Source organism: Mustela lutreola, chromosome 3 (assembly GCF_030435805.1).
Source record: "Mustela lutreola isolate mMusLut2 chromosome 3, mMusLut2.pri, whole genome shotgun sequence".
NCBI lineage: Eukaryota > Metazoa > Chordata > Mammalia > Carnivora > Mustelidae > Mustela > Mustela lutreola.
Genome location: NC_081292.1, coordinates 181,559,993 through 181,583,468, shown reverse-complemented (window position 1 = coordinate 181,583,468; position 23,476 = coordinate 181,559,993). Strand labels below are relative to the sequence as shown.

Below are 23,476 nucleotides of genomic sequence, written 5' to 3'. Positions count from 1 at the left end.
ATGGTCATGATTCGTGGGATGAAGTTAGAGGGGAGAAGTTGAAAAAATATTAACCCTGGCTTTCTCCTTGTTCTGTGGCGGAAGGAGGGAAGAGAAATTGCACTGTTTGTGTGGACACAATGTCTGTGTGCTAAGTGATGGCACCTTCTCTTTTATGCATCACTGCCAGGGAGCTTGAACAAGATTGTGGTAGGTTGAAAAGGAGCCCTCCAAGATGTTTACATTCTGATTCCAAGAACTTGTGAATATATTACCTTTTGCATGGCAAAAGGGATTTTTCAAATGTGATTATGTATGGATTTTGATTATGATCTTGGATTATCCAGTGGGCCCAGTGTAATTGGAAGGGTCTTTTAAGAGGGAGGCAAGAGGATCAGTCAGAGAAAGGTATGTGAAAAATTGGAGTGTTATGGCCCCAAATGCCAGCAGCCTCTGAAGGTTGGAAGAAGCAAGGAAAGGATTTTCACCCAGATCTGCCAGAAGTAACCATACTTGTTGACACCTTGATTTTTAGCCTCCCATGACTTTTGACTACAAGAACTTTAAGAGGAGAAGTTTGTGTTGTTTTAAATCACTGAGTTTGTGATAATTTTTCACAGCAGCCATAAGAAACTATTAGAGGAACAAAGATGGGGGCTTTTAGAGGATTCAGCTAGGGAGGGTGAGTGTGTGTTCATAACATCCTTGGGGTCAGTTGGGTCAGTTCACTAGCACGTGAGTCAGCCAACTCTAGCCCATGGGTCAAATGCAGCCTGCCACCTATTTTTGTACAGCCCATGAGCTAAGAATGGTTTTTACATTTTTTATTGATTAAATAATTAAAAGAAGGATAATATTTTGTGACATGTGAAAATGATATTAAAGTCAAAATTTAGTGTCTGTAGTCAAAGACTTATTGGAACGCAGCCACATTCATTCATGTACTTATTGTCTGTGACTGTCTTCACTCTATAGTGGCAGAGTTGGGTAATTGTGACAAAGCCCGGATGGTTTATAATGCTTAACATATTTATTATCTGGTCTTTTATAGAAAAGATTTGCTGATCCTTGTTCTAGAGTCAGGACATCAGCTTTGAGCATGAGGTCCTAATGTTTTGCTGGGTCTTTCATGAGACTGAGTTTATCCTCACCCCACACTGCCCACAATGTTCAGTTGATCAAATCTTACATGGCCCTTAATGCTTCTTTGACTCAAACAATGCCTTCACTATGTTTGCCATGTTGAGAGCTTACCATGTTCCATACACTGTGCTAAATTTTGAAGATACAACAATGAGTAAGATATGACTTATTCCCTGAAGGACCCCCACACACTCCAAAACAACAACAACAACAACAATGACAAATCCTGAGAGTAGGGTCAAGATGGGACAGGAATCCACCAAAATCCTAGAGTAGTAGTAACCTCTTCAACATCAGCCACAGCAACTTCTTTCAAAACACACCTCCAAAGGCAAGGGAAACAAAAGCAAAAATGAACTTTTGGTACTTCATCAAGATAAAAATCTTCTACACAACAAAGTTAACAGTCAACAAAACAAAAAGGGACCCCACAGAATGGGAGAAGATATTTGCAAATGACACGATGGATAAAGGGCTGATATCTAAGATCTATAAAGAACTCTCAAACTCAACACCCCCAAAACAGATAATCAGGTCACAAACTGTGCAGAAGATGGATAGTTTTCCAAAGAAGACATACAAATGGCTGACAGACAGATGAAAAACTTTTCATCACCATTAGCCATCATGGAAATTCAAATCAAAACCACATTGAGAAACCACCTTACACTAGTTAGAATGGAAAAAATCGACAAGGCAAGAAACCACAAATGTTGGAAAAGTTGTGGATAAAGGGGAAGGAACCCTCTTACACTGTTGGTGGGAATGTAAATTGGTGCAGCCACTTTGGAAAACAGTGTGGAGGTTCCTAAAAAAAATTAAAAAGAAATCTACCCCATGACCCAGCAATTGCACTATTTACCCCCAAGATACAGATTTAGTAAAAGAAGTGCCATATGCACTCCAATGTTCATAGCAGCAATGTCCACAATAGCTAAAAGGTGGAAAGAGCCAAGATACCCTTCAACAGATAAATGGATAAAGAAGATATGGTCCATGTACACAATGGAATACTACTCAGCCATCAGAAAGGATGAATACCCAACTTTTGGGTCAATATGGATGGGACTGGAGGAGATTATGCTAAATGAAATAAGTCAAACAGAGAAAGTCAATTATCATACAATTTCACTTATTTGTGGAACATAAGGAATAGCATGGAGGGCATTAGGAGAGGGGAAAAATGAAGGGGGAGAAATCGGAGTGGGAGATGAACTATGAAAGACTATGGATTCTGGGAAACAAACAGAGGCTTTTAGAAGGGAGGGGGTTGGGGGATGGGTGAGCCTGGTGATGGGTATTAAGGAGGGCACAGACTGTGTGGAGCACTGGGTGTTATATGCAAACAATGGGTCATGGAACACTACACTAAAAACTAATGATATACTGTATGGTAACTAACATAACACAATAAAAACAAAACAAAACAACAAATCCTATTATATAGTAAGTGCATTCAGTCACTATTAATACTCCTGACAGTCATCTGAAGTAAATATTACTAGATCAGTTTTCCAGATGACAAATCTGAGGTTCAGAGATGCTAAATAACTTATCCCTAGTTACTTAAACAATTCTATTTAATGCCTAAGCCCACTCTCTCTCTACATGACATTGTGTTTCCAGAGTCATCTAGTCCTGCCCTCATTCTTCCCATCTTTTCCTATAAACTGGAAGCTATTGTGACCTCTGCCGTCAATAACCATAGCTCAAAATCTCTACCTCTTTTTGGAAGTTATAGTTTTCAGGCAATTAGAAAAGTTTGGGAAGCCTCCCCCAGAGTTTTGTTATCAAAATGTCATAAGAGCCAACAAATTAAGATGTTGAAAGAAAATACTAGATTGAAACTTGAAGCAAAATTGTAGGCACAGTGGCTTTAAAGCCCTACTGGGTGAAGCAATGCACAATGGGGAAGATTGATGTTAGCCAACGTGTCTTGAGACCCACCAAGCAGAGATGTGCCTACAATTTTGACTTTCTTTTTAATACCTCCTTTCATGCTAGCCACTTGAAAGATCATTTGTGTATTGTAGAGAGGACAGTGAACTATATATTAGTCATTTTGGTTCCATCTCCAGACATAGGTGGTAACAATAAATGCTTGCCACCTTCCAGTGTCCAAGTATGGAGCCAGAGGTATTAGAAAGAATGAAGGACTAAAGGTCAGTTTAGGTACCATGAAAGAAAATCAGCTTTTTGACTTATTTTTGACCCAAGTGATTTATTTGTCCTCCCTCATAGGATTATGGTGAGCATCTAATGAAAGAATGCATGTGAAATATTTTATGTCAGAAGGTGCTATACCAGTATAAGACCTGGTATTAGATTATACCAAATAGGGTATGTTCTTATTTTCAGCAAAATTTTTTGGGTACCATCCATGTTTGCAGCTCTGTCATGTGGATTCCTAGAGAACCATTAAGAAGCATTGGTAGCTACTACAAATTCTTTCTTATTAGTGTTTTCTTGTGTGGCAGAGAAATCATATTTTATGTCACTTTGACCTGACTTCACTGCTGCTGACTGCGGTTTATACATTTCTGAAACGTAATCTAGTAAAGGGAAAAGTAGACATTTTTCTTCCTGGAAAGTCCTGTAGGTTTGCCTCATTGCTCTGGGCAACAGTGGTTGAATTTCCAAATTCCTATCAATGAGGGAGCAACATATTCTTGGTGAGAGGAGGGAAACTAGGGGGAAGAAGGCTCTGTCAATAATATGTAAGAAAAGAGACTAAAAAAAGATTTCAAATCTGGAGGTCTTTCACTACAATCCTGCTAATTTGAACCTGACTGGAGTATTAGAAGGATTATGTTTATGGAGATTGCTTTAGTAACCCAGCTTTGAATCCCGGCAAATAAGATTATCCACCCAAAGTGGCAGCATCTGGCTTGACCCAGGAATTGAGGCATATAAAAATAGTTATGGGGAAGTTTTAAAGAAGAAAACAGATGTAGTTTTAAAATTGGAATGGGATCTATTTGGTCAATGACTGTTTTTATGGGTGTGGTCAAATCAGACATGCTTGAAAAATTTGTTTTTTAGAATTCACCACAACTTATTACAAATGGCAGGGTTGCACTAGTATGGGTATGGCTCGCTTTAAGAAAATCCAGTATTTTTTTTTAAATTAAATTAATTTATTTTCAGCATAGCATATTCATTATTTTTTCACCTCACCCAGTGCTCCATGCAATCCGTGTATTTTTAACTCCACAAGTTTATAAATAGATGAACTAAGGGAAGAATATCTTAAAAGGGTTCATTTATAGGGTTTTCTTCCAGAATATTTAAAAGATGACTTGATTTACAAGTATGGTTTGTTTACGAGTTTACAGAAACACATCTGAGAGAAATATAAATACACACCTATATGCTCAACTGGGCTTAAATTCTTCATTAAGGTAGGTAGGAACTACAGTATGTCTCAGGATGACTACACCTGCTGTAGGCTTGTTGTTACTGCAAATAGCCAGCTCACCTCTCACTTAACTATTGAGAGCTCCTCATTGTTGAGAAAGGCAGTCTGCCATGGGCTCTGTACTTTTTTGGTGGACATGACCAGGATACAAAGCTTTGACTGTTCTTCACCTGGACTGTTTCTTAGGGTTATGTTTACTATGAACAGAATTGGGGGGTACAGTAATGTCTCTCTTTGGGATAAAGAACAGGTTAGCTTACTGCTTACCAGAAAACAGCATGGGCCTTAAGCTCAGTGTTCCTTATGCAATGCGTTATAAACCCATTGTGTGTGCAGCATCCATCTGGGCTAACAGCAATACTTCAATGGGACATTGGGGTAAGGGGGTCTGGCACACATGCTGTTGCTCATGCTACTTGCTGTGCTATAAATACCAACAGTCTTTTTTTTTTTTTTTAAGATTTTATTTATTTGACAGACGGAGATCACAAGCAGGCAGAGAGGCAGGCAGAGAGAGAGGAGGAAGCAGGCTCTCTGCTGAGCAGAGAGCCCGATGCGGGGCTCGATCCCAGGACTCTGAGATCACGACCTGAGCCGAAGGCAGAGGCTTAACCCACTGAGCCACCCAGGCGCCCCAATAATAACAGTCTTTTGCCTCTGACCTAGGAGTTTCATGTCTTCTTTCAGTACTCATGAAATAGTACCAACTAACTTACTGGCTTGTGTTCGGGTAAAATCAAATCCCAGACCTGAAAATAATTTCAATTTGATTGCGTTGAGTCTCATTCTGTGGATTTGGGGTTATCTGGGAAATTTGTTGACTTGACATCAAAGGCATCTATGACTTTGTTTTCCCATCTTTTGTCTAGGACTGCACGCTAAAATACTTACTATTTTCTTGTCATAGGTCTAAGTTATAGTAGCTGATGTTTGGCTAGATTTTTGTTATTGTTGTTTTCCCTTACATTTAGAAAGGGGAATCTTTGGTACTATTGAATTGACATTTTTTTTTTCCTCCAAGTGCAACGCCACATTATACATGAAAGGGAGAAACTAATATTATTAAGGAATCTCTACATTGGGAACAGAGGTTGTATGTATGATTTAGGAATTGACAATATATATAAGATGTATATTTTAAAGGTATTGTAAAAATTCTCCATGTGTTGTTACCTGTGTATGAAGTGCATTACTAGGAAGTATCTACCTGGACTACATGATAGATTTGCTTTGTGTTCTGAGAATTAGAATTCTGGGTCCAAGAATAGGTTTCTCTTTTGCTGAGTTGAGGTCAAGTGCCTTATCTCTTAGTTGAATTTCAGAACATTTGGGAAATGAAAGATACTACCTTTGGGATAGCATTTATGCTTAGGCGTTTGTATAGGTGACTTTGGATTTGATTCGTTGCATGTCTGTGACTGGACATGGCATGACCTGGATTTCTTTTAAGGGAACATAGAGAAATGATCCAAATGAATGCCATATCCTTCAAATTATCACATTGTGAATCTATATGTTATTCCTAAGCTATTGCCAATATTCTGACTTAAACATTTCTATAATTCCTTTTATGGGAGAGTATTCAGAGTCTGAGGTCCAGTGGTGATAAACCTTTGTGCTTTTTTCCCAATTGCCAAAAATCATTTAGAAGCAATTCAAAGGTTAAAGTAGGTGATCAAATGGTATAAAAACACTAAGACATATAATGTAACAAAATTGATTTGCAGATAGAACCCAAAGGCCATTGCCAAATGAACTTCCAGAAATCCTTTAGATGATGTCAGTTTCTCAGAACTAAGTGATGGCTTCCCAAAGTGTCAAGTGTGAAGTGTCAATTGTATTAGTCAGCTTGGGCTTCTAAAACAAAATGTCATGTACTGGATGGCTTAAACAAGAGACAGTCTTAAAGTTCTGGGCATTGGAAAGTCTAACATCTGGGTGTTAACTGATTTGGTTCTGAGCGAGGTTCCTCATCCTGACTCGTAGATGTCATCTTGTCATCTTGTGTCCTCACATGACAGAGAGACAAGGAGACAGAGAGACAGACAGACAGATGTCTCTTCCTCATCCTATCAGTGTACCACTTCCATTACTGGGGATTTATTCTTGTGACCTCATTTAAACCTCATTGCTTTCTAAATTGCCCTGCCTCCTATTACCATCACATTGAGAGGTAAGGCTTCAACATATGAATTTTAGGGGATACAAGTGTTCAGTTCACAACAGTATTCACCCTGTTATATTTAGGTTCATGGCTGAACCATATGGGCATGTCAATATCATTCCCAATCTGTGTGGCATGGTGGAGGAGTATATGCTTCATGACCAAGTGTACAGCCTATTAGAATTTATACCATCTAATTCATCTTTATTCAATTCATTGCTGTAAGTTCTGTGAAAAGCCAAGTTCTTCAATACAAGTGAGGCTTTTTATTGACTGGTGATGTGCTGGTCTCCAAATTCTGCCATGTTTCTAGAGTAGGCCTTTCCCCTGCTCTCATGATTATAGAACAGGTGCAGGGTACTTGGATATCCTCTGGTCCACTGTTTTCCAAATTTCAGCCATGTTGTGTCATGATTTTATAATACATATATATCAACTGGGTCATTATTAACTTATTTTCTTGAAAGTAACTCACTTGGAAAAACTATAAACTTATTTAAAAAGGAGACTGTTTTGCCACTGTCATTAAAAACCCATGTGACAGAAATATAAGATAACTATAAAATAAATACACTGAAAGTGGAATCGTATTATTAATTCTAACTAGATACTGATTCTCTGAGCCCGAGTTCTAGGTTTTGTTTGTTAAGAAGAGAGATTAGCAGTACTGAAGAAATATTAAAAACATATTAAGCCAGGGGCACCTGGGTGGCTCAGTGGGTTGGGCCGCTGCCTTCGGCTCAGGTCATGATCCCAGGGTCCTGGGATCGAGCCCCGCATCGGGCTCTCTGCTCAGCCGGGGAGCCTGTTTAAAAAAAAAAAAAAAAAAAAATTAAGCCTGTGAAATGTTATTGCATCTGAATTTGTTTGTGCCTTGCATCTACACCCTTGAAAATCCCCTCCCACACTGAGTCTGGTTTTGGCCATGTCATTTGCTTTGGCCATCAAACAACAGCAAATGTTATGCCACCAGTGACTTGAAACATACTTGCACATTGGGGCTTTCCCTCTCTTATTATTCTTGGAAATTTTGACCAGCACATGAACAAGCCTAGGCTAGACTAATGGATGATGAAAGTCACATGACAGGGCCACCCCATCACTGCAGCCAATAGCAGACTAATGACCAGGTTAATGACTGGGTGTGTGATCAGTTAACCTTAGTCAATCTGCTGGCTTCAACTGCAATAGTGGGCTCAGGCCGGGTCAGCTGATCCTGGCCTAGATCAGCAGAACCAGTAGACCCATAGGTCTGAGAACACTAATAAATGATTGTGACACTCAAACATTTTAGGGTGGTTTGTTTTTGAGCAAAAATGAACATAGATTCCAAAGTAAGATTTGGACCATGCAACTGATAGAACAAAATTTTCCAGTACAGTTTTTTTAGTGTTAAATTTGAGTTCAGCCATCTGGTCTTACAACTAATGATGTACATCCCACACTTCAAGAAACTCTGATTCACTCCAAGTTTCACCTTTTAGGTTTAACAGCTGAAGGTTGGGAGAGATGACTGACTATACCTAGACTTCATATTTAGCTAGTGACAAAGATGATACTAGAGTTCAGGTCTCATGTGCGCAGTCTATTTCCAGAGCAATTTGCTGCCTTCTTCAAGGTTGGTGTGTTTAATCATAAAAAATGATGAGTAAGGTTTTAGGGAGACATTGTATCATCATCTTATTTTATCTGTATCCTCTCATGAAAGTAGAAGAAATTCAAGTAAACCCACAGAATTGAGAAAAGTCATTAATTTTTTCTTTTGGATTATCTGTGCTCTGGATTGAATTGTACCCCATTCAGCCCCAAAGATATATTGAAATCCTAACTCCAAGAACCAACGAATGTGACATTATCTGGAAACAGTCTTTGCAGATGTAGTCAGGTTAAGATGAGGTCATGCTAGGTTAGAGGAGACCCTAAATTCAATGAATAGTGTCCTCATAGGAGAGAGAGATTTTTCACACAGAGACACCCAGGGGGAAGATAGCCATATTATGATAGAAGCAGAGATTAGGATTATGCTGCCATAAATCAAGGAATGCCACGGATTACTGGGAACCACCAAAAACTAGTAAGAGGCAAAAAAGGATTCTTCCCTTGAGCTTTGAAGAGAATATGGTCCAAAATTGATTGTCAACTTCTAGTCTTTGCAACTGTCAAAGAATAAGTTTCTATTGTTTCAAGCCACACAGTTTGTGGGACTTTGCTAAGATAGCCCTGGGAAACCAAGGCATCTTGCTTGCTCACTTCTGTTGGCAATAATATTCGACCTATGTTATACCTAAATGAAATGCAAAGTAGAGAAACTGATAGAATAAAAAGGCCAGGGATTCAAAAACAACTTCATCCATCCCCTAAAAATAAGCCACTGACAGAAACACCTGTATGGCTAACCAGGAGCTGAGTTTGTGTAGATGACAGTCACACAGCCTGATCTCACGTTTCTTTCCATCAATAAAGGAGGTACCAATGCCGCCACCTTTTTCCCTTTGGGCTGCTCTGGCTTAGGCCTGAGGCAACAGAGCAAATCTACAGGCAGGATCTTCTTCAGAGTTGGTAGAAATGTAGAAAATTGGATCTTCATGGGGAAGTTAATATTCACCAAAGTATTCTCTGTAAGTTCATTTTATTTGGGGTGTGACAAACATCTGTGTCCCTTGTCATCTTCTAGGAGTGAAGACAGATACCTTCAGAGTTGACATTCCCTCCTTTCTTCTTCTAATTCTGTTGTGATCTGAATGCTGGTTTTCCTGCACAGGAGAAAGTGATGTTGGCACCCACTGAATTACTATGTTCTGCTCCTTCGGGGTTCAGAGTAGCACTTACTTTTCTTGGTTGTGTTAGTCATTATCCATTTACAGTCATTTACATTTTGAAATCCTTATCCTGCTGCATCAAAGTATTAATGGGGGGTGCAGAGCAGCTGCACCAAGGTAATTTACTTGGCTTCTGAAAACCTCCTCCAGATAATCCAGAAAAATCTGTCACATGGGGACCCCAATTTGTCTGATTACCTTGTTCTGACAGATGCTGGGGTCATATGCTTAGACTTTTATTTTTGTTGCTTTCATTTGGTTAATTCTATTAGTGGCTTATTCCGGACATGAAAGTCATTTGCTATTAAAAACAAATGTCATCTCAAAAGGAAAATCCCAAGGCTGCCTTTCCTTCTGATCTCCCCATCAACAGCAAAGTCTGTATGTTCAAATCAAAAGTGTTGCTTTGCATTAATTATCTTCTCTACCTCTTTAGTGTTTGGGGGAATAATGCCTCTGAGTGAAGAAGGAGAAAAACATCCTGATTGTTAGGTGGATTTGAAGCTGTCCTTTGGACTGGATTTAAATGGCCCAACCAAGTTTGATGTCAACTGTGAAAGTTCTACTGGTGAGTTTGCCAGTAACTCCCAACTGACTGAGAATAACTTTTTACCCCCTCTTCCTCAAGTGCTAATTTGTTTGGGCCCCCAATGTGCTCCTCTACAAAGTCAGATTTCCTAGTTTCTCTGCAGCAAAGTGGACATGTGATGCAATTCTGACTAATGACATGTAAGAAGTCTGAACCCCCTCAGACTTGTGGGAAAATTTTGCTTTCTTAATGTAGGCATTGTTCTTCCCTCCTCCTGGCTCCATTGTCTTCCTTCCTGCCCATGAAATGTCTCAAGCTGGACAAGCCATCTTGTTACCATGCAAGAGAAGCCAAGAGAAGTGCAGAAACTTTGCCCCTGATGCACTTAGCTACCAAATCAATGCCAGGAAATGTCTACTTCCAGTCTTCATCTTTCATGGGGAAAAATAATCCCCATTTTATCCGTACCACAGTTCAGTGGATTTTCTGTTATGTGCAGCCACATTTGATCCTTGGGTGATACAGTGGATTTCTAAGAGCCCAGTGTGTTTCTATGTCTTTGGTTGAAGAGTTATGTGGAGCCAGAAGGAAATAGGAGCCAGGGAGGGAAGCCTGGCAGAGAAGAGCCCTGGCATTCACTTGTATGTATGTCAGACTGAGCCTCTTATATTCTCAGTTCACTCTATGGCTTAGGGCTTTATTGCTGTTCTGGATAACTTGTCAGAGGGATTCCCTGGGTTTCCAGGCCCTTTTGGGGAATTGCATTTAATGAACAACTGCTTTGTTCATTTCCTCACTAATTTTCCATTCTTGAGAGAAAAAGGAAGCTCTGACTGAGATAATGATATCCCAGTGCCCATTAGGAGAGAACGATGTACTAAGTGAATTAAGGAGGTGGAAGGATATATTTTTATGAATTGAAAAATGTCATTTTGTGTACAAGAAGTCATTCTGAGTAAGGACAAAAATCCTCACAAAACCCAGAAATGCAGCTGGATTGGATCATCTCTTTTCCTGACAAACCTTTAAAAAATTTGTTTCAGAATGTTCCAGTCATTCTTTACCACTGCAGTCTGAAAACTGGGAGTCTACTGGAGTCTTCTTGAAATTATTCTGCTGGATTTGGCCGTCAGAGTGTCAGCTGGGGGTCTAGTCATATTACTACCATGGTTGGGAGATCTGGGCTTCCCCTGGGCTTTGGGGGGCGCACGGAGAGGTATCCCCTCATGAGGATAGGCCCTGTGGGCCCTGACCTAGAGAAAGACAGCTATTGTGGGCAGCACTCCAGGGCTGCAGAGGGACAAATCCCCTCATGAGGAGAGCAGGGTAGACCTCTCTAGATTTGCTTGTTTCAATAGCTAACTAGGTCCAGAGAATTTGTTTATTTTCCATTGCTCTGGCTGTTCTTTTCATATAGCTTGACACAAAATCCACCTCCTCAGATAGCAAGTAGGAGGCAGGGCAGAGAACCTGCTCTCAGTTCATCTGAAAGATCTGGGTTCTGCCCTAGTTCTGTCATTTATATGCTGGCTGACCTCAGATAAGTAATTTAACTTCTCTGAGCCTTGGCTTCCTCTCTATAAAATTAGTTATTCAGGTTATCTATTATTGCTGCATAGGAAATGACCACAAAGCTCTCAGAGGCAGCCAACAATAATTTCTTACTCCCATACTGCTGGTCAAAGCGAAGGGCAGTGCTTTCTAGATTGCTGAAGAGTTAGCCTCTGACCCAAGTTGTAAACTGCTTCATGCAGGTTTTTCTGGAGCCCCGGCTGGAGGACAGTGGCTACCAGGAGCATGTTTTTCTCATGATGGAGTTCGGCATCTTCTAGGCTGGTGAGTGGAAACCTGTGATTGTCAGGCTTGTAACACGTGCTCTGTCACTTTGGCTGTCACTCTATTGGGCAAAGCAAGTTACATGGCCAAGTTCCACATCCACAGGGTGGAAAATACATTTCTGCCATGGAGGAGGTGGGAAGTAAATAATTACTGAACAATATTCTAATGCCTGTTCCCGCTGAAAGAGATGTTTTAGAGTCATAAGGAGGATGATGAGAGGCATTCAGCATGGAGGCATACCATAGTAAGTACTTATTCAATGCTAGCTACAGTTTCTGCTGCCGTCACGGTTATGTCTATTATGTTACACTCCCAGACTTAGCAGGGATGTGGGCTCTGGTGGGGAATACATTGAATAGGCTGTGCACTATTCAAGACCTTGCTGGCATGAGAACCACAGCTTCTTCTCCTCCAGCCCAATAAGCAGTGATCCACATTTTGACCTCAAATGGCCCTTGGAAGCTTCTGAGAACTTTGGATCATTGTGATGTTGTTTCTTATGTACATCCTTGTACCTTTATAGCATGTGTATGCTGGTTCTCATTTGACTCTCTCGGTTATCCTGTGAAAAAAACTGAGAAACCACTGCCGTTTTCAGTTTATGGAGAAGAGAACATGTTGGGTTAATCCCAGGTGACATCTGTCCCTTCGGCCTTGGGGTCTCAAGTTTGCATGGCCAGGTATCATGTTCATGACAAGGGCATTAGTTGAGGTGTAGGAATTAACGATAAAGATTTGAACGTCAATATTTCTTCATTCCTTCATTCATTTACTTATTTAACAAGCAGACATGTATGGAACCGTTGTTATGTGCTCCATAAGCACTGTGGGAACACCCTGTAAGGAGTGGAGGGGTAGTTCCAGGCCCCTCTGGGGTTCAGAGCTTGGCAGGGAGTTGGTGGTGAGGGCCAGAGTCAGGAAACCTGAGCTTGCCCACCACCCATGTGTCTTTCGTGAGCCATATGCAGCCTCCTCCCATATCTCCTTAGAGCACCTACTAGGTTTGACTAGATCATTCTTTCAGTTTGCACTGGAAGAGTTCAGGTTTCCCAGAGGGCCACACATTGACCTAGTTGGGGACATACATAGTCCCTCACTTGAGTAGGCTCTCTCTGATGATGGGGTTGCAAGATCCAACAGTAGAGTTGGGGGGTCAGGGGTCTGGGTTGCTTCCTTGGTCAAATGGAAGATGGGGAGGCTATGTAATGATACCCCCTTCCCACTCTATTTTTATTTTCCTGTCTCTGAGATGGGACCTATGATGTACTGGATGAAAAAGGTCTTGATTAATTAATTCCTTATTCTCAAGCCAGAGATAAACTCACAATTAAGCCTATGAGTCTAATAGAGATTATTTATCCCCATTTTACAGATGAAGAAACAGGCTCACAGAGGGTCAGCTACTTGTCCATTGTTTTGCTAGAATCCCAGCTGACTTCACAGATGCTTTCTAGTCCTCAGATTCCATAATGCTTTCCCATTCACAAACTGTCAGTGTTGTGCTGTTCCTTGCAGTGCCCTGAGCTTGCCAACACTCACCTGTCAGTGTTGTGAGGAGGCCTGAGGTCGGAGGGGCGAACAAGGAATGAGAAGCTCCTCTTCTCTCTCCCACCCCAGGGAATCCTTGTATTCCTCCTTTCCCCCAACCCTGGATTTTGCAGGGGAAATAAATCCAGGACCTAAGCCCACTGGGTTAGGGCTTATCATGTCCTGGGTTGACCTCGATTCAACAGGGCACGGCCAGTCTGTGCTGGGTGGGCACACTTAGCTCTCCACAAGTCCTGGCTCCTTGGTCTTTGCTCATTTTTGGCCCCAGTTGGCTGTGGACCTAAGGTCTCTTGGTTGCTTTATCAGTTTCCCTCCTCTGCTTTTGTTCAAGGTCTTGGCTTCAGAGCTTCAGGATGTTTCACAAAGAACAAAGTTATCTGGGCTGCCGGGAGTGTGCACACTAGGACAAAAGTCTACTAAGGGCCTTATATCTGCTATTTGCTCAGGTGCATTTAATCCAACTCCTGTGATAGAGGTAGTGCTCTCTTCATTTTAGGAAGCTCAGATAGGTTATTTATCTTTCTCAGGAATACACAGCTGGTAAACAAAGCTTATTTTTCCATCACGTAATTCTTTCTTGTCAATAATAGTTGCTAATATGGGTCATATGTTTCTTATATGTAATCTGCAATCCTCATTAGCAACTCTGCCTTCTTTACCCTTTATTGCACAGAGGGGTTAAGTAACTTGCTTTAGGTCACACAGCTCATGTTATAGTAAGGAAGTTCAAGCCTGGGGCTGTCAAGACTCCCACAGTTCTCTTATTCTTTTTCTCACAGAGAAAGACCTCTTGGGCTTCCCAATAATCTCACTGAGCTGCTCACAGACTCCCATGTGTGGTAGAAGACTAATTAAAAGAATAGCAAGAAAACATTCTTCATTTAAAGGGCAGCCTGTGTATTTGATGTGCAGAGGGAGAGGGTGGGAAGTGAAACCCCATCTCCCGTCTTGGCATTTGGTGGGCTGATTGTAACTCTCATACCCTCTTTCCGAGCATCTTTTGCTAGCACCACACTTCTCCTAGCATTTGACTCCCTGAGTCTTTGGTAAATGGCTGTGGCTCTAAGGACTGTCATCTGGCTGGGGCCCTTATGACCTCTGACCCCTATCCTCCCAAACCATTTGAGGTCTGCAGGCACAGCCCATGGGAGAATAGCCCCGGTACAGGCAGCTTCTCCCACCAGGAAGTGAACTAGGATCTTGCCTGGACCCCAGCCCAGTCTCACAATACGCAGCCAATAGGAGGTGACTGAGAAAGGGTGTTAGCTCATTGCAACCTTTAGCATCATTACTGTGGTTCCTCTCCTGCCTTGGAAAAAATTGCCTCTTTTCCCTGACTACTCCCTAGCACCTTCACATAAACCCAGTTGCTGAGGGCCAAAATGGACCCAAGCAGAGCACATCCAACTCACTCTGTGCTGTGAGAACAGCTAGACTTTGTGCATTTTCTGATCTGATTACATTTCCAGTCCAAGCCCTCTTTATTTCTCACCTCCTAATTGATTTCCCTGCTTCCACCCCTACAATTTATTCTTTACTCAGCAGCCATCCTGATCCTTTGAAATTGGAAGTCTGATCATGTCACTCTTCTGTTCAAAGTCCCCTAATAACTTGCCATGCTCCTCAGAGAAAAGCCAAAGTCCTTACAGTGGTCTCTAATGATCAAGGGCAGGGGCCAGCATGCTTCCTCTGCAAAGGGACAGATAATAAATAGTTTTGGCTTTGTGGGCTATTGGTCTCTGTGGCCGTTACTCAACTCTGTGAGCATGAAGGCAGCCACTGACAATATGTAAATGAACACATGTGGCTATGTCCCAATGAAACTTTGTTCCCAGAAACAGGCAATAGGTCGGCCTGTGGTTTGGTGACCTCTGCTCCAAGTGACTGCCCTCTGCTACCTCTTGGCTCTTATGATCTTGTCTTGTCCTCTGCATCAGCCCCATGGATATCTACAAACACTGCAAGACTTTGTTTGGGGCCTTGCCCTGGCTATTCTACCCAGAACATTCTTCCCTTCTGTATCCGAGTGTCTCCTTTTCTCATTTCCTTCAGGTTTCTGCTTCAGTGTCATTGCCCGAGAACCCTCCTTGGCCACTGTGTCTGAAACAGCAACCTTCTCATTTTCTTAGCACCTCACACTTTTTTACTCTGCTTTATTCTCCTCAATAGCCCTTGCTACCACCTGTATATTTATTTATTGAACAAATAAATGATTTCTTTGGCAAATATTACCGAGGGCCTCCTTAATGCTAGACAGCACCCCAGGTGCTGAAAGTCCATAAAGAACAAACTGGATGAAAGCCTTCTATCACGGGACTTTAAGTCTAGCTGGGGAAGACAGTGAACGTAGTGAAAATAAATATAAATGTGGAAGGTAGAGATAAATGCTTTACAGGAAGTCAGGCTGGGCAAGAGGGCAGGTCGAGGGTCATGTGCCTCTGTTTCTCTCTCAGTGTTCATCCTTTGCCTGCCGTCACTGCTACGGTCTTTCGAGTTACTGCAACGGTGCCTTTAAGTCGCTTTGCTCAGCTTAGAGCCTGCCACTGCGAAGCGGTTGACAAAATTCCGGTGCCAACAGGGGGCGCCCCAGACTGCGCAGAGCTGGCTGTGCCGCGAAGTGTGATCGAGACAGGGGCCGCTGGGCTTCTGAATGGACAGGAAAGGGAGGCCAAGGCTGCCGCGGAGGGATGGGGAAGTTGGAAGTTGTGGGATGTAACAGGATCTGAACACAACTGCCTGCACCACAAGTGTTTTTCATGGAGTGCTGCCTAAAGTACCAGGCATTACGGGGCAATGCACTTCTAAGTCGGACGCTTAATAAATCAGCCAGGCATGCATTATTATGCCGCCACGGAGCCCTTGTTGTGTCTTAATGCTCAATTATACAGCACGGAATCTGGGTCGGGCTTTCTGTCATCTTGGATGTGTGGCAGAAATGGCCTCGCTCTAATTGCTCTACATGGGAATGGGTTCATTTGTGTTTGGCGGGTGACTCACCCTGATTGACAATTAGATTGAAGGGGCCTCACCGAGGATCACTGGCTCAGACAGCTCAGCTGGTCTGGCTCAGCTCAGACCTTGAAAGAGATCTTAGAAGTGACCCTAGTCCAGTCTGCTCCTGCTGCAGGTGGGAAAATCAAGGTTCACAGAGAGCAAGTGACTTGCTTGAGGACACCAGATAGGTAGCCATGGAGGCTCAAGCCAGGCTACTGACTCTGAGTCACATACTCACCGCACCACCCCAGGCAGATTCTCAGCACAGCCACTGCTGCCCTTCCTGTGTCGGTGGCAAAGGCCATGGATGGTGACATTTGACTCTGAAGCCGAAGACCGACGGGAAGAAGCTGTGCCTCATTTACTTGAATAAAAATGGACAAACCGGTTAACAAAACAACAGACTTCCATGTTTTATGGATCCCTAGGGACCCAGTGAACTCATGCTCCCAGATTAAAGGAAAGAGGAAAACCATACCCTCCTTGCTGAACTATGCTGCCTGCTGGTTCCGCAGTGCCTCAGCAGTCTCTGGAATGGAGATTGTCATGTATGACAGCTGGAGAGCATTATCGCTTGAAGACTTGCATTCTGGCTTTTATATTTGATTTACATAGATCTGCATACTGTATGCTCTGGGCATTGTTTTTCTGTTTCATTCCATCTTCACAGCCTCTCTTCTCTAAGCTCAGCGGGTATTTTGGCTTCCCCAGCTCCTCTGGGTAAGACAGGCCCTTGGCTAGAGTTTGATCTGGAGAAACATCTGGAAGTTCCACCTCAAGGAGAGGCTCTGGGGCAGAGTGGCTGCTGGGCCAGTGATATATTGGAGTCATGTGGACTTCATTTCTCTTACACTTCCAGGACAGAGGCCAGTCCTTGTTTATCTCCCATCTCCCAGGTCTCTGTGTATAAAGTCCCAGAGGGGTAGCTTTGAATGTCTGTGTCTGGGGCAAAGTTGTACCTTCAAGACGCCATGGAGAAATGACCACATTTTGGGTACCTAGATCAGTCCTAGAGGATAAATAGTACCAGATGAGAAAGGCAAATTAAAACCACAGTGAGATACTACTACCCACCCAGTAGGATGGCAAAAATGAATGAAACTGATAATACCAAGAGTTGACAAGGATGTGGGTCAAGTAGAACTCCCATATGTAACTCAGAGAAGTGTGAACTGGTATAGTTGCTTTAGAAAATCCATGCCGCTCCTGTGACCTGGCAATTCCATTTTCAGGTCTTCCAGCAAGGGAAGGGAGTGCCTATGTCCTCCAAAATTCATGGATAATAATGTCCATAGCAGCTTCATTCACAACAGTGAAATATTGGAAACTACCCAAATCTATAAATCCATATACTTGTACAGTGGAATAGGGCATGGCAACATAAAAGAATAAACTGCTTCTAAGCAGAATGAATGAATCTCACAGCACAAGAAAACAGACATCAAGAATCCATACCATAAGTTGCCATTTATATGAAGTTCAAGAAGAGCAAAGCTGGTTTGTGGTGATAGACTTCAGAACTGTGGTTACCTTTGGGGAGGGAGATGGACTAGGAAGATGCTAGGGGAAGTTTTTGAGGTGATGAGAATATTACATATGTAAAAATTCACTCATTCACTTATAGTGTGTGTCCTTTACTGTGTGTCTGTTAAATCACAATAAAACCAAAGTAGATAAAAAGACTCAGGTGAGAAAGCCTCCAGTCCTATTCTGGTAACATCCCATGTTAGTCCCAAGACTTGCAGGACTTGGACTCTATTTCCAGACTCCTGATACCAGTTTGCTTTCTGGATTATGGGCTTCAGTATTTCCTACCTGCCTACAGGTAGAGGTTTAAACATGCCCTAACCTGGCTACCTGCCTCTGTCTTAGTAAATACAGGCACACCTTCAGGTTTGCCCAACTTCAAGTTGAGCTGATGGTATCAGAGTTTGCCTGCTCTAAAAACAGCTCTTCCAGGGCCTGCCTTCTCTACTCTATAGCCCATTTAGTCCAACCCTTAGTAGTCAAGAAGAGATGGGCCAAGGATCTCCCCATACTACATCCTCCATCAGTTCCCCACACTGCCACAATTTCCAAGGGGCATCTGTAGAGCAGATACTCTGTTACTAGTTGGATAATAAATCCTGGATAGTCTCAATGAGCTGGGTTGCACAGACCCATCAGGACTCCTTTGGGCTAAGCTAATGGTCAACTGAAGGCTTGTAATAAAAACAGACCACCCTCTCCTTGGACCCTCTCTTCTAGGAGAGAGATGGCAAACACCACATACATGGACCAACCCATCCTCTCCTGGCTTCTTCCTACCCCATGGCAGACATTAGTCCTTGATTATGGCACTTTTTCTAATAAGCTTGGATGGAAAAGGTCTCCAAGGAAACACAAGAGGCAAAGGGTATGCTCAAGTCTCTGGAGTTGGGCTTCTCTCTTAAGGCCTAGCCTGGGAGCATTTCCTCCCAGACAAAAGGTAACCCTGGGCATGTCTTGCCATACCAGCTGCCAAAGGAATAAGAGAGATGAAAGTTCTAGACCTGGTTCTTAGAAGTAGATGTTGAGAGAAGGATTTGCCTCCAAGGACTTACTAAGGAAATGCTCCCAGGTTATGGTAGGGGATGAAGGGGCAAGCAAAATTAGTCTCAGGCAAAAGTCCCCTAGAGGTGGCTTTGCTCAAGATTGGTAGGAACATTCTAGAGGATGAGTTATTCTAGGCATTGTCCAAGGGAGCTGGGCTTATCTAGCTTTGCACCCGTCCATCATTGATCAAGGGTTTCTGGGGAGAAGTAAATTCCCAGGCACCTGGCTGTCTGTCTGTGGGGAGCATGCCAGTAGCTCGAGGGCAGCCCTTCAAAGATATACTTTAGGTGTGGGCATGGAAAGTAAAGGTGCGCCCAAACTGGGGTACACAAAAACAGTAAAATACAGATACTCTCCACTACTAAAGGCAATTCGAAGAGATAAAATGCACAGGAAAGATGGTGCCTAGCAGCAGCGTGGTCTTGAATCCTCCCTACTACCGGGAAGAATACAGGGAAGGAAGAGGGTGATTGTGTGATCAACCCCCACCCGACCCCTACTATAGCTGTCCGTCATGGCTGGAAAAGAGGAAGGGGCGGGGTACTGCCTCTAGACACAACCACTACAAAGGCACAAAGACATCCTCCCCCCCCCCCCCCCCCCCCCCCCCCCCGGCAGAGGCTTCCAGCTCCTAACCCTCCTGCAAAACCCACTGGCATCTTGATCACTTTTGGTTTCACAGCATTGGATGATTTCGGAGTGCTTTCCTGGGCCTGACTTTATTTTCATTCCTGTGAGGTGGGCAGGGACTTTTGTTTCCAGTAGTCACATAATAAAAAGGGTTGATGTGCTTTCCGGTAGCCTTCTTTGTGCTGCTTCTCCAATTAGTTTGTATTTTTGTCTGGAGCTGACCCTGATTGTCTCTCTCCACAGCTGAACTGGCAGGGTTAAGGAGCTGTGTTAATTCCGCACCTTTAAACAGTCCTCTCCTCACCCCAAGTAAGAGAACGATTTTTTTTTTCTTTTGCTGTGCAAAAAAGATTGGGACCCTGGACACCTGGCCCCTGGTGTTGCCTCGGCCCACCTGCTAGCTGTTAAAATTCTTTAACCTCTCTGGGCCTCCGTTTTCTCATTTGCAGTATAAAGAGGTTGGCCTAGATGACAACTCCAGTCCTTGCTCTGAAATTGTGTGCACACATGGCTCCGGGTTATGGGAATTGTGTTTCTTTGTTCATTAGGAACAAAGAGCAGGACTCAGATTTTAAAGTTGCCACTATATTTTGCTTCCAATACCTTACTTTTTAGGTAACATTTTTCTTTAAGAGGTGAGAGCTGGCTGGTGTAAGGGGATCTTCCCCCTGCTTTTCTGTCTGTCTGTCTTTCTTTCTTTCTTTCTTTCTTTCTTTCTTTCTTTCTTTCTTTCTTTCTTTCTTTCTTTCTTTCTTTCTTCTGTTAACATTAAAGCCCCTGTCTTCAGGGAAGAAGAGGCTGTTGGATGTGTTTTGAATGTTTCAAATCAAAGCCTGCCAAGGGAAGGGGAGCTATAGGTTTCAATAAGCACCTTTTTTCAGCAATTTTAAAAATTTCACTTATGAGGATAATGAAATCTTCAGAAACCGTAGGAGACATACCAGGAAAAAAATATATGATTCATCAGTGGAATTTCTTTAGACACTCTCTGTCCCTACTCCATTTGTCCATCAGGAGGGTCTTCTCTGAAGTCTTTTGCATCCTCCCAGTATCTTGGGGAGCTTGTGTGACCAGTGTCCCCACTCGCTGTTGACCACCTCAGCTCCTGGGGCCCGAGTTGCCACCCCATGCTGCTGTGTGCCCCTCATGGCTAATGTTTCCCCCGGCAGCCCAGGCCTTCCAGAACCAAAGCTCACTTCTTTGCATCCTGTTCTCTCAGTGTTGCTCTAGTAAAAACAAAGATGTGGATGTCGTGGTTCTGAGACAAGATGTGCTGACTTGTTTTGGGTGTGGAATCCACACCCACGCTGGGGTTTAGGTGCCTTGGCTGGGTGCTAACCACTCAGAGGTCCGTCTGGGTGTGAGGACCCTGACCGAGTGCGTGCCCACTTCTAGTCTGGAGAGAAGTGGGGGAAGCTGGCTTCTTTCCTTTTATAGGTTTCCTTGAGATTTTGCCAAAATTCATTCCCAGCTATTTAAAGATTAAGAAAAGGAATACATTTTTTTTTCAAGAACCTAATTTGATGTACTTTCAGGGGAAAAAGAACACATACATTTAGAAAAGGCGACATAAAATCCTCAAAGTCTCCCTTGAAAGGACAAGCTGATGTTTAATGAAAAGCAGTGGGTGTGGGTGGATTCTGTACATTTTCAAGGATCAAGTTACCTGCAAAGAAAGAAAAATTGTGGGATGGGTATAACATAAACAAAAAGCAGAGTTCAAATGAGGACTTTAAGAAATTAAAATCAAAAGGAACTCTTCAAAAAAAGTGTCCATCTTGGGTATTAACCTCCAAGATGGAAATGAAAACAATTTTAAAAGGCTCTAAATAAAAAGGCAACCCACATTTGGGTGTACTTCAGATCTTTTGGCCTCTAGCTTTCTGTGGGAAGCTATGGTTTCCCTTCATTTGCTTGCTGGGTGTAGCATTTGTTTTCTGTGATGTGCATCTAGGATTTCTTACTGGGCTCTCCAAAGCTGTGCTGGCTTGAAAGAGGAGGGCATTTTGTGGTTCTCATATGTGAGGCCCTCACAATGTGTGCATCTAGTGTAATGGTGGAAAAACACAGACCAGTAAGCAGAGGACTTAGCTTTTTTGGTCCCATTTCTGTTTCTCACACTGAGTGACTCAGGGGAAATTACTTTCTTCCTCTGAGACTCCATTCTCTCGCTATAACATGAAACCTTGTCTGAAAGGGTTTTCTAGGATGATGGAAATATTCTCTTTCTGCACTGTCCAATATGGCAGCCACCAGGTGTATGTGGCTTTCGAGCCCTACGAGAGGTAATAGAGTGGCTGTGGAATACATTTTAATTTTATTTAATTTCAATTGCTAGTGGCAATTGTGTGGCAAATGTGTGGCAATTAGTGGCAAATGTGTGCTAGTGGCACACACAGCTAGTGACTAATACATTGGATAGAGCAGTTTTATTAAAAAAAGTTTTTTTGTTTTTCTAAAGTAAGCTCTATACCCAATGTGGGGCTTGAACTCATAACCCTGAGATTAAGAATTAATGGTAAATGTGTGCTAGTGGCACACATAGCTAGTGGCTAATACATTGGACAGAGCAGTTTTATTAAAAAAAATTTTTTTTTCTAAAGTAAGCTCTATACCCAATGTGGGGCTTGAACTCATGACCCTGAGATTAAGAATTAAACGGTCTACCAACTAAGTCAGCCAGATGGTCCTGGATAGAGCAGTTTTAGACAGTAGCTGAAATCCCTTTGATTCTAAAATTCCATGATTCCATACTCTGGTGCTCAGGCTTGCATTGCTAATCATTCACAAACATTCATCAGATCATTATTTGGGGCCTTGCCTGATACAGGTGCACTTTTAATTCCTAGGGAAATAAAGATGAGTAAGGCAGAGTCCTTGTTCCTTAAAGCCTCACAGTCTCGTGGGAAAGAATCATAAACTTCTAGAAACTGTAGGCTGTTGAGGGCTTGAGACCCCAGGGAAAATGGAGAGGAGAGCCAGCCTTCGTCAATATTTGTTACACATGAGTCTTTAACATTCGCTGAGCAAGGATGTATGGGCAGGCAGTTTGTTCCAGTTAGGTCTGGCCCACTTTTTCTCCGTAACCTTAAGAGCTAAAAGTAATCTGGACATTCGCCAGCTGCTGAGTCAAAACCTGGTTATTTTTAGCCTTGGGAACCTTGAAACCTAGTTAGGGTAAATAACCTAAAAGAGTGGGACTAAGAGATTCACTCTTTCATTCAGCAAATAAGGACTGCATGTGTGTTGCATGTCAGATGTTGGCTAGACGTTGGGATGTGGCCACGCAGGAGATAGGCACGGGACTTCCTCTCCGGGAGCTCGCTTGGCATTTGAGGGGAGGAAGAAGATATCATGTAGGCAAACAGACAATGATTTTAAATAGTGTTCAGAAGAAAAGAAGATGTGGGTAACTAATAAATATAATAATAATTTTTAAAAAAGATTTTATTTATTTGAGAGAGAGAGCGAGAGAGAGAGAGCACAACAGAGGAGAAAGGGGGAAGCAGTCTTCCTGCTGAGCAGGGAGCCCGATGTGGGGCTCAAACCCAGGACCCTGAGATCATGACCTGAGCCAGAGGCAGATGCTTAACCGACTGAGCCACCCAGGTGCCCCAATATAATAATAATTAAAAAAAATCATTTATAACAACCTAACTGAATCTGCTGGTCTCTCTGGCTTGTGTCCTAAAGTTAAAACAACAACAACAAACTGAAAAAATTTCCAAGCCTGGCTGTGCTGCTCACTTTGCTGTGAATTTGGGGAAGCTCAAGGTTGTTGTTGGGATGCAATAATATAATGTGGGTGACAGGGCCTGTAAAATCAGTTAAGCACTCTA

The 23,476-nt window shown here is 42.6% G+C and overlaps 1 long non-coding RNA gene across 1 annotated transcript in view; it reads left to right on the top strand.

Annotated features, from left to right (window-relative positions):
* The first annotated feature begins 11,103 nt into the window (after positions 1-11,103).
* The window catches only part of LOC131828185 (uncharacterized), a 39,032-nt gene continuing 26,659 nt past the window's right edge, over positions 11,104-23,476 (top strand). Inside the window, exons 1-2 of the long non-coding RNA XR_009352275.1 lie at positions 11,104-11,188; positions 11,807-11,888. This is a non-coding gene — a long non-coding RNA (uncharacterized LOC131828185). The remainder of the gene's footprint in view (positions 11,189-11,806; positions 11,889-23,476) is intronic.